This window comes from Mobula birostris, unplaced genomic scaffold (assembly GCF_030028105.1).
Source record: "Mobula birostris isolate sMobBir1 unplaced genomic scaffold, sMobBir1.hap1 scaffold_656, whole genome shotgun sequence".
NCBI classification, from domain to species: Eukaryota; Metazoa; Chordata; class Chondrichthyes; order Myliobatiformes; family Myliobatidae; genus Mobula; species Mobula birostris.
The window spans coordinates 201,247-212,892 of record NW_027278375.1 but is presented as its reverse complement, the minus strand read 5'-3'; positions in this window follow the sequence as shown (position 1 = coordinate 212,892).

The window sequence follows — 11,646 nt, the reverse complement described above, 5'->3', positions numbered from 1 at the left end:
TAACACTGTGTGTGGTGTAACACTCTGTGTGATGTAACACTCTGTGAGGTGTAACACTCTGTGTGGTGTAACACTGTGTGGTTTAACACTCTGTGTGGTGTTACACTCTGTGTGTGTGGTGTAACACTCTGTGTGATATATCACTCTGTGTTGTGTAACATTCTGTGTGGCTAACACTCTGTGTGGTGTAACACTCTGTGTGATGTAACACTCTGTGAGGTGTAACACTGTGTGGTGTAACACTCTGTGTGGTTTAACACTCTGTGTGGTGTAACACTCTGTGAGGTGTAACACTGTGTGGTGTAACACTCTGTGTGGTGTAACACTCTGTGTGGTTTAACACTCTGTGTGGTGTAACACTCTGTGATGTGTAACACTCTGTGTGGTGTAACACTCTGTGTGGTGTAACACTCCGTGTGGTGTAACACTCTGTGTGGTGCTACACACTGTGAGGTGTAACACTCTGTGTGTGTGGTATAAAACTCTGTGTGGTGTAACACTCTGTGTGGTAAAACACTGTGTGGTGTAACACTCTGTGTGGTTTAACACTCTGTGTGGTGTAACACTCTGTGTGGTGTAACACTCTGTGAGGTGTAACACTGTGTGGTGTAACACTCTGTGTGGTGTAATACTCTGTGAGGTGTAACACTGTGTGGTGTAACACTCTGTGTGGTTTAACACTCTGTGTGGTGTAACACTCTGTGTGGTGTAACACTCTGTGAGGTGTAACACTGTGTGGTGTAACACTCTGTGTGGTTTAACACTGTGTGGTGTAACACTCTGTGATGTGTAACACTCTGTGTGGTGTAATCTCTGTGAGGTATTACACTCTGTGTGGTATAACACTCTGTGTGGTTTAACACTGTGTGTGGTTTAACACTCTGTGTGGTGTATCATTCTATGAGGTGTAACACTGTGTAGTGTAACACTCTGTGTGGTGTAACACTCTGTGTGGTATAACACTCTGTGTGGTATTACACTCTGTGTGGTGTAACACTCTGTGAGGTGTAACACTCTGTATGGTTTAACACTCTGTGTGGTGTAACACTTTGTGTGGTTCAACATTCTGTGTGGTATAACATTCTGTGTAGTGTAACACCCTGCATGATGTAACACAGTGTGGTGTAACACTCTGTTGTGTAACATTCTGTGTGGTGTAACACTCTGTGTTATATAACACACCGTTATTTGTAACATTCTGTGTGGTGTAACACTCTGTGTTGTATAACACACCGTTATTTGTAACACTCTGTGTGGTGTAACACTCTGTGTGTGTGCTGTAACACTCTGTGAGGTGTAACACTCTGTGTGGTGTAACACTCTGTGTGGTTTAACACTCTGTGTGGTGTTACACTCTGTGTGTGTGGTGTAACACTCTGTGTGATATATCACTCTTTGTTGTGTAACATTCTGTGTGGCTAACACTCTGTGTGGTGTAACACTCTGTGTGATGTAACACTCTGTGAGGTGTAACACTCTGTGTGGTGTAACACTGTGTGGTTTAACACTCTGTGTGGTGTTACACTCTGTGTGTGTGGTGTAACACTCTGTGTGATATATCACTCTGTGTTGTGTAACATTCTGTGTGGCTAACACTCTGTGTGGTGTAACACTCTGTGTGATGTAACACTCTGTGAGGTGTAACACTGTGTGGTGTAACACTCTGTGTGGTTTAACACTCTGTGTGGTGTAACACTCTGTGATGTGTAACACTCTGTGTGGTGTAACACTGTGATGTGTAACACTCTGTGTGGTACGATACTCTGTGTGGCATAACACTCTGTGTGGTGTAACACTCTGTGTGGTGTAACACTCTGTGTGGTATAACACTCTGTGTGGTGTATCATTCTATGAGGTGTAACACTGTGTAGTGTAACACTCTGTGTGGTGTAACACTCTGTGTGGTATAACACTCTGTGTGGTATTACACTCTGTGTGGTGTAACACTCTGTGAGGTGTAACACTCTGTATGGTTTAACACTCTGTGAGGTGTAACACTTTGTGTGTGTGGTATAAAACTCTGTGTGGTGTAACACTCTGTGTGGTAAAACACTGTGTGGTGTAACACTCTGTGTGGTTTAACACTCTGTGTGGTGTAACACTCTGTGTGGTGTAACACTCTGTGAGGTGTAACACTGTGTGGTGTAACACTCTGTGTGGTGTAATACTCTGTGAGGTGTAACACTGTGTGGTGTAACACTCTGTGTGGTGTAACACTCCGTGTGGTGTAACACTCTGTGTGGTGCTACACACTGTGAGGTGTAACACTCTGTGTGTGTGGTATAAAACTCTGTGTGGTGTAACACTCTGTGTGGTAAAACACTGTGTGGTGTAACACTCTGTGTGGTTTAACACTCTGTGTGGTGTAACACTCTGTGTGGTGTAACACTCTGTGAGGTGTAACACTGTGTGGTGTAACACTCTGTGTGGTGTAATACTCTGTGAGGTGTAACACTGTGTGGTGTAACACTCTGTGTGGTTTAACACTCTGTGTGGTGTAACACTCTGTGTGGTGTAACACTCTGTGAGGTGTAACACTGTGTGGTGTAACACTCTGTGTGGTTTAACACTGTGTGGTGTAACACTCTGTGATGTGTAACACTCTGTGTGGTGTAATCTCTGTGAGGTATTACACTCTGTGTGGTATAACACTCTGTGTGGTTTAACACTGTGTGTGGTTTAACACTCTGTGTGGTGTATCATTCTATGAGGTGTAACACTGTGTAGTGTAACACTCTGTGTGGTGTAACACTCTGTGTGGTATAACACTCTGTGTGGTATTACACTCTGTGTGGTGTAACACTCTGTGAGGTGTAACACTCTGTATGGTTTAACACTCTGTGTGGTGTAACACTTTGTGTGGTTCAACATTCTGTGTGGTATAACATTCTGTGTAGTGTAACACCCTGCATGATGTAACACAGTGTGGTGTAACACTCTGTTGTGTAACATTCTGTGTGGTGTAACACTCTGTGTTATATAACACACCGTTATTTGTAACATTCTGTGTGGTGTAACACTCTGTGTTGTATAACACACCGTTATTTGTAACACTCTGTGTGGTGTAACACTCTGTGTGTGTGCTGTAACACTCTGTGAGGTGTAACACTCTGTGTGGTGTAACACTCTGTGTGGTTTAACACTCTGTGTGGTGTTACACTCTGTGTGTGTGGTGTAACACTCTGTGTGATATATCACTCTTTGTTGTGTAACATTCTGTGTGGCTAACACTCTGTGTGGTGTAACACTCTGTGTGATGTAACACTCTGTGAGGTGTAACACTCTGTGTGGTGTAACACTGTGTGGTTTAACACTCTGTGTGGTGTTACACTCTGTGTGTGTGGTGTAACACTCTGTGTGATATATCACTCTGTGTTGTGTAACATTCTGTGTGGCTAACACTCTGTGTGGTGTAACACTCTGTGTGATGTAACACTCTGTGAGGTGTAACACTGTGTGGTGTAACACTCTGTGTGGTTTAACACTCTGTGTGGTGTAACACTCTGTGATGTGTAACACTCTGTGTGGTGTAACACTGTGATGTGTAACACTCTGTGTGGTACGATACTCTGTGTGGCATAACACTCTGTGTGGTGTAACACTCTGTGTGGTGTAACACTCTGTGTGGTATAACACTCTGTGTGGTGTATCATTCTATGAGGTGTAACACTGTGTAGTGTAACACTCTGTGTGGTGTAACACTCTGTGTGGTATAACACTCTGTGTGGTATTACACTCTGTGTGGTGTAACACTCTGTGAGGTGTAACACTCTGTATGGTTTAACACTCTGTGAGGTGTAACACTTTGTGTGGTTCAACATTCTGTGTGGTATAACATTCTGTGTAGTGTAACACCCTGCATGATGTAACACAGTGTGGTGTAACACTCTGTTGTGTAACATTCTGTGTGGTGTAACACTCTGTGTTATATAACACACCGTTATTTGTAACATTCTGTGTGGTGTAACACTCTGTGTTGTATAACACACCGTTATTTGTAACACTCTGTGTGGTGTAACACTCTGTGTGTGTGCTGTAACACTCTGTGTGGTTTAACACTCTGTGTGGTGTTACACTCTGTGTGTGTGGTGTAACACTCTGTGTGATATATCACTCTTTGTTGTGTAACATTCTGTGTGGCTAACACTCTGTGTGGTGTAACACTCTGTGTGATGTAACACTCTGTGAGGTGTAACACTCTGTGTGGTGTAACACTCTGTGTGGTTTAACACTCTGTGTGGTGTTACACTCTGTGTGTGTGGTGTAACACTCTGTGTGATATATCACTCTGTGTTGTGTAACATTCTGTGTGGCTAACACTCTGTGTGGTGTAACACTCTGTGTGATGTAACACTCTGTGAGGTGTAACACTGTGTGGTGTAACACTCTGTGTGGTTTAACACTCTGTGTGGTGTAACACTCTGTGATGTGTAACACTCTGTGTGGTGTAACACTCTGTGATGTGTAACACTCTGTGTGGTGTAACACTGTGATGTGTAACACTCTGTGTGGTACGATACTCTGTGTGGCATAACACACTGTGTGGTGTAACACTCTGTCTGGTACAATGCTGTGTGTGGTGTAACACTCTGTGTGGCATAACACACTGTGTGGTATAACACTCTGTGTGGTGTAACACTCTGTGTGGTGTAACACACTGTGTGGTGTAACACTCTGTGTGGTATAACACTCTGTGTGGTATGACACTCTGTGTGGTGTAACACTCCGTGTGGTGTAACACTCTGTGAGGTGTTACACTCTGTGAGGTGTTACACTCTGTGTGGTGTAACACTCTGTTTGGTGTAATGCTCTGTGTGGTGTAGCACTCTGTGAGTTGTAACACTCTGTGAGTTGTAACACTCTGTGTGGTATAACATTCTGTGTGGTGCAACACACTGTGAGGAGTAATGCTCTGTGTGGTGTAGCACAGTGTGTGGTGTAACACTGTGTGGTGTATCATTCTGTGAGATATAGCACTCTGTGTGATGTAACACTCTGTGAGGTGTAACACTGTGTGGTGTAACACTCTGTGTGATGTAACACTCTGTGAGGTGTAACACTGTGTGGTGTAACACTCTGTGTGATGTAACACTCTGTGAGGTGTAACACTGTGTGGTGTAACACTCTGTGTGATGTAACACTCTGTGAGGTGTAACACTCTGTGTGGTTTAACACTCTGTGTGGTGTAACACTCTGTGATGTGTAACACTCTGTGTGGTGTAACACTGTGATGTGTAACACTCTGTGTGGTACAATACTCTGTGTAGTGTAACACTCTGTGTTGTATAACACTCTGTGATTTGTAACACTCTGTGTGGTGTAACACTCTGTGTGTGTTGTGTAGCACTTTGTGTGATATATCACTCTGTGTTGTGTAACACTCTGTGTGGCTAACACTCTGTGTGGTGTAACACTCTGTGAGGTGTAACACTCCGTGTGGTGTAACACTCCGTGTGGTGTAACACTCTGTGAGGTGTAACACTCCGTGTGGTGTAACACTCTGCGTGGTGTAATACTCTGTGTGGTGTAATCTCTGTGAGGTGTTACACTCTGTGAGGTGTTACACTCTGTGTGGTGTAACACTCTGTTTGGTGTAATGCTCTGTGTGGTTTAACACTCTGTGTGGTGTAACACTCTGTGTGGTGTAACACTCTGTGTGGTGTAATGCTCTGTGTGGTTTAACACTCTGTGTGGTGTAACACTCTGTGTGGTGTAACACTCTGTTTGGTGTAATGCTCTGTGTGGTGTAGCACTCTGTGAGTTGTAACACTCTGTGTGGTATAACATTCTGTGTGGTGCAACACATGTGAGGTGTAATGCTCTGTGTGGTGTAGCACTCTGTGAGTTGTAACACTCTGTGTGGTATAACACTCTGTGTGGTGCAACACACTGTGAGGTGTAATGCACTGTGTGGTGTAGCACTCTGTGAGTTGTAACACTCTGTGTGGTGTAACACTGTGTGGTGCAACACACTGTGAGGTGTAACACTCTGTATGGCTTAACGCTCTGTGTGGTTTAACACTGTGTGTGGTGTAACACTCTGTCGTGTATCATTCTGTGAGGTATAGCACTCTGTGTGGTGTAACACTCTGTGTGGTGTATCATTCTATGAGGTGTAACTCTCTGTGTGCTGTAACACTCTGTGAGGTGTAACACTCTGTGAGGTGTAACACTCTGTGTGTGGTGTAACACAATGTGTGGTATAACACACTGTGATGTGTAATACTGTGTGTGTGGTATAAAACTCCGTGTCGTGTAACACTCTGTGTGGTATAACACTCTGTGTGGTGTAACACTCTGTGAGGTATAACACTTTGTGTGGTTCAACATTCTGTGTGGTATAACACTCTGTGTAGTGTAACACCCTGCATGATGTAACACAGTGTGGTGTAACACTCTGTGTTGTATAACACTCCGTGATTTGTAACACTCTGTGTGGTGTAACACTCTGTGTGGTGTAGCACTCTGTGTGGTGTTACACTCTGTGAGTGTGGTGTAACACTTTGTGTGATATATCACTCTGTGTTGTGTAACACTCTGTGTGGTGTAACACTCTGTGAGGTGTAACACTGTGTGGTGTAACTCTCTGTGTGGTTTAACACTCTGTGTGGTGTAACACTGTGTGGTATGACACTCTGTGTGGTGTAATCTCTGTGAGGTGTTACACTCTGTGAGGTGTTACACTCTGTGTGGTGTAACACTCTGTTTGGTGTAATGCTCTGTGTGGTGTAGCACTCTGTGAGTTGTAACACTCTGTGTGGTATAACATTCTGTGTGGTGCAACACACTGTGAGGAGTAATGCTCTGTGTGGTGTAGCACAGTGTGTGGTGTAACACTGTGTGGTGTATCATTCTGTGAGATATAGCACTCTGTGAGGTGTAACACTCTGTGTGGTGTAACACTCTGTGGCATAACACTCTGTGTTGCGTAACTCTCTGTGTGGTGTAACACTCTGTGTGGTGTAACACTCTGTGAGGTGTAACACTCTGTTTGTGTGGTATAAAACACTGTGTGGCTTAACACTCTGTGTGGTGTAACACTCTGTGAGGTGTAACACTCTGTGTGGTGTAACACTCTGTGTGGTGTAACACTCCGTGTGGTATAACACTCTGTCTGGTGTAACACTCTGTGTGGTGGAATCTCTTTGAGGTGTTACACTCTGTGAGGTGTTACACTCTGTGTGGTGTAACACTCTGTTTGGTGTAATGCTCTGTGTGGTGTATCATTCTATGAGGTGTAACACTCTGTGTAGTGTAACACTTTGTGAGGTGTAACACTCTGTATGGTTTAACACTCTGTGTGGTGTAACACTTTGTGTGGTTTAACATTCTGTGTGGTATAACACTCTGTGTAGTGTAACATCCTGCATGATGTAACACAGTGTGGTGTAACACTCTGTTGTGTAACACTCTGTGTGGTGTAACACTCTGTGTGGTATATCACTCTGTGTGGTGTAACACTCTGTGTGGTGTAACACTCTGTGTTGTATAACACTCCGTGATTTGTAACACTCTGTGTGGTGTAACACTCTGTGTGGTTTAACACTCTGTGTGGTGTAACACTCTGTGTGTGTGGTGTAACACTCTGTGTGATATATCACTCTGTGTTGTGTAACACTCTGTGTGGTGTAAATCTCTATGTGGTGTAACACTCTGTGAGGTGTAACACTGTGTGGTGTAACACTCTGTGTGGTTTAACACTCTGTGTGGTGTAACACTCTGTGATGTGTAACACTCTGTGTGGTGTAACACTGTGATGTGTAACACTCTGTGTGGTATGACACTCTGTGTGGTGTCACACTCTGTCTGGTATAACGCTGTGTGTGGTATAACACACAGTGTGGTGTAACACTCTGTGATGTGTAACACTCTGTGTGGTGTAACACTCTGTGTGGTGTAACACTCCGTGTGTTATAACACTCTGTCTGGTGTAACACTCTGTGTGGTGGAATCTCTTTGAGGTGTTACACTCTGTGAGGTGTTACACTCTGTGTGGTGTAACACTCTGTTTGGTGTAATGCTCTGTGTGGTGTATCATTCTATGAGGTGTAACACTCTGTGTAGTGTAACACTTTGTGAGGTGTAACACTCTGTATGGTTTAACACTCTGTGTGGTGTAACACTTTGTGTGGTTTAACATTCGGTGTGGTATAACACTCTGTGTGGTGTAACATCCTGCATGATGTAACACAGTGTGGTGTAACACTCTGTTGTGTAACACTCTGTGTGGTGTAAAACTCTGTGTGGTGTCACACTCTGTGTGGTGTAACACTCTGTGAGGTGTAACACTGTGTGGTGTAACACTCTGTGATGTGTAACACTCTGTGTGGTGTAACACTGTGATGTGTAACACTCTGTGTGGTGTCACACTCTGTGTGGCATAACACTCTGTGTGGTGTAACACTCTGTCTGGTGTAACACTCTGTGTGGTGTAATGCTCTGTGTGGTGTATCATTCTATGAGGTGTAACACTCTGTGTAGTGTAACACTTTGTGAGGTGTAACACTCTGTATGGTTTAACACGCTGTGTGGTGTAACACTTTGTGTGGTTTAACATTCGGTGTGGTATAACACTCTGTGTAGTGTAACACCCTGCATGATGTAACACAGTGTGGTGTAACACTCTGTTGTGTAACACTCTGTGTGGTGTAACACTGTGTTATATAACACTCCGTGATTTGTAACACTCTGTGTGGTGTCACACTCTGTGTGACATAACACTCTGTGTGGCGTAACAGTCTGTGTGGTGTAATCTCTGTGAGGTATTACACTCTGTGAGGTGTAACACTCTGTATGGTTTAACACTGTGTGTGGTTTAACACTCTGTGTGGTGTATCATTCTATGAGGTGTAGCACTCTGTGAGGTGTAGCACTCTGTGTGGTTTAACACTCTGTGTGGTGTATCATTCTATGAGGTGTAACACTCTGTGTAGTGTAACACTCTGTGAGGTGTAACACTCTGTATGGTTTAACACTCTGTGTGGTGTAACACTCTGTGAGGTTTAACATTCTGTGTGGTGTAACACTCTGTGTATTGTAACACTCCGCGTGATGTAACACGGTGTGGTGTAACACTCTGTGAGGTGTAACACTCTGTGAGGTGTAACACTCTGTATGGTTTAACACTCTGTGTGGTTTAACACTATGTGTGGTTTAACACTCTGTGTGGTGTATCATTCTATGAGGTGTAACTCTCTGTGTGGTGTAACACTCTGTGTGGTGTAACACTCTGTGAGGTGTAACACTCTGTGTGTGTGGTGTAACACTTTGTGTGGTATAACACACTGTGATGTGTAATACTCTGTGTGTGTGGTATAAAACACTGTGTGGTGTAACACTCTGTGAGTGTGGTGTAACACTCCGTGTGGTGTAACACTCTGTGTGGTATAACACACTGTGTGGTGTAACACTCTCTGAGTGTGCTGTAACACTCTGTGTGGTGGAATGCTCTGTGTGGTATGACACTCTGTGTGGTGTAACACTCTGTGTGCTGTAACACTCTGTGCGGTACAACACTGTGTGCTGTAACACTCTGTGAGGTGTAACACTCTCTGAGTGTGCTGTAACACTCTGTGCGGTGTAACACTCTGTGTGGTGTAACACTCTGTGCGGTGTAACACTCTGTGCGGTACAACACAGTGCGGTGTAACACTCTCTGAGTGTGCTGTAACACTCTGTGTGGTGTAACACTCTGTGAGTGTGCTGTAACAGTCTGTGTGGTGGAATGCTCTGTGTGGTATGACACTCTGTGTGGTGTAACACACTGTGTGGTGTAACACTCTGTGAGTGTGCTGTAACACTCTGTGTGGTGGAATGCTCTGTGTGGTGTAACACTCCGTGTGGTGTAACACTCTGTGTGGTGTAACACTCTGTGAGTGTGCTGTAACACTCTGTGTGGTGGAATGCTCTGTGTGGTGTAACACACTGTGTGGTGTAACACTCTCTGAGTGTGCTGTAACACTCTGTGTGGTGTAACACTCTGTGTGGTGTAACACTCTGTGAGTGTGCTGTAACACTCTGTGTGGTGGGATGCTCTGTGTGGTGTAACACACTGTGTGGTGTAACACTCTCTGAGTGTGCTGTAACACTCTGTGTGGTGTAACACTCTGTGTGGTGTAACACTCTGTGAGTGTGGTACAACACTCTATATAAACCTCTTCAATCCAGGCCAAAGTCAAAGTAAGGTTATTATCAAGATATGTATGTGTTACCAATTCATTTTCTTTCGGGCATTTACCGGAAACTAAAGAAATACATTGGATTTGATGAAGAGCCATACTTAAGCAAAGACAGACATACAACCTATTTGCAAAAGAGGACAGTTTTTAAGTGAAATATAAATAATACTGATTCCATGAGTTGTAGTGTTCCTGGAAGTGGACTCATAGGTTGTGGAATTACTTCAGTGTTGGCTCATACATTTACAGTTCCTGAACCTGTTGCAGTGGGACCTAAGGCTTCTCTACCTCCTTACTGATGGTGATAGTGAGAGAGCATGGTAGGGGTTGTGCTCCTTTCTGTGGCAGTGCTCCATGTGAATGTGTTCAGCAGTGGGAAAGGACTTGCTTCGGATGGATTGGACTGTGTCCACCACCTTCAGTAGACTTTTCTGTTCCTGGGCATTGCTGTTCCATGCCAGGCCATGGGGCCACCAGCTAGGATACTCTCCACTGTGCATCAATAAAAGTTTATCAAAGTGTTAGGCGACGTGCCAAATCTACGTAAACGTCTAAGAAAGTAGAGGCACCTAGATTCCATTATCCATTGTACCTCATGTTCAAGAACTGCATGGTCACTTACTATCATGTATTTATCATTCTGAGCTCTGTACTGGTTCGCAGACGTACAGGTGTTGGAGGTGATGGAGAGAAGCTGGGGGTAGATTCCTGGGATGGGAGGGAGGTACCCCTTGTGGGGGAATGGAAGGACAGTTCAGTCCAATACTCCCCTGTATTTTCAGTGGGTAGTGGGGTGGTCTCATTGAAGACTGAGGGGGCTCAACAAGAGATATCCCTAGAAGGGATTCAGAACAGGGGTGGAGGATGGATTTCTCCTCCAGAATCCCAAGAAATTTCTTCCCTGCGGACAGAGTCTGACAGTCCAATTGGTCCTTCTCTCAGTTGGTTTGTGCTGGCACTCTGAACCTGGTTGGCTAACCCTTGGATTGTCTCATGTTGATATCGTGTCATTGATTGGTCCAAGATGGGGTTGGCCTATCCTTATATCCTGTCGCAGATTGGTCAAACACTTGGATTGGCACATGCTGATATCTTATCCATACTTTGCCCAATCCTGGAATTGGACCATCACTTTATCCTGTCCCTGACTGATCCAATCAGACTATCCTGATATCATATCCCTGAGAGATCCATCCCTTGGATTGTCTCTTGTTGATATCCTGTTCTTGATTGGTCCATCCCTCGGATTGTCCCTTGCTGTTATCATGTCCCTGATTGGTCCAACCCTAGGATTTTTCCTTGCTGTTATCATGTTCCTGATTTGTCCAACTCTAGGATTGACCAATGTTGTTATCATGTTCCTGATTGGTCCAACTCTAGGATTGACCAATGCTGATATCATGTCCCTGATTGGTCCAACTCTAGGATTGACCAATGCTGATATCATGTCCCTGATTGGTCCAACCCT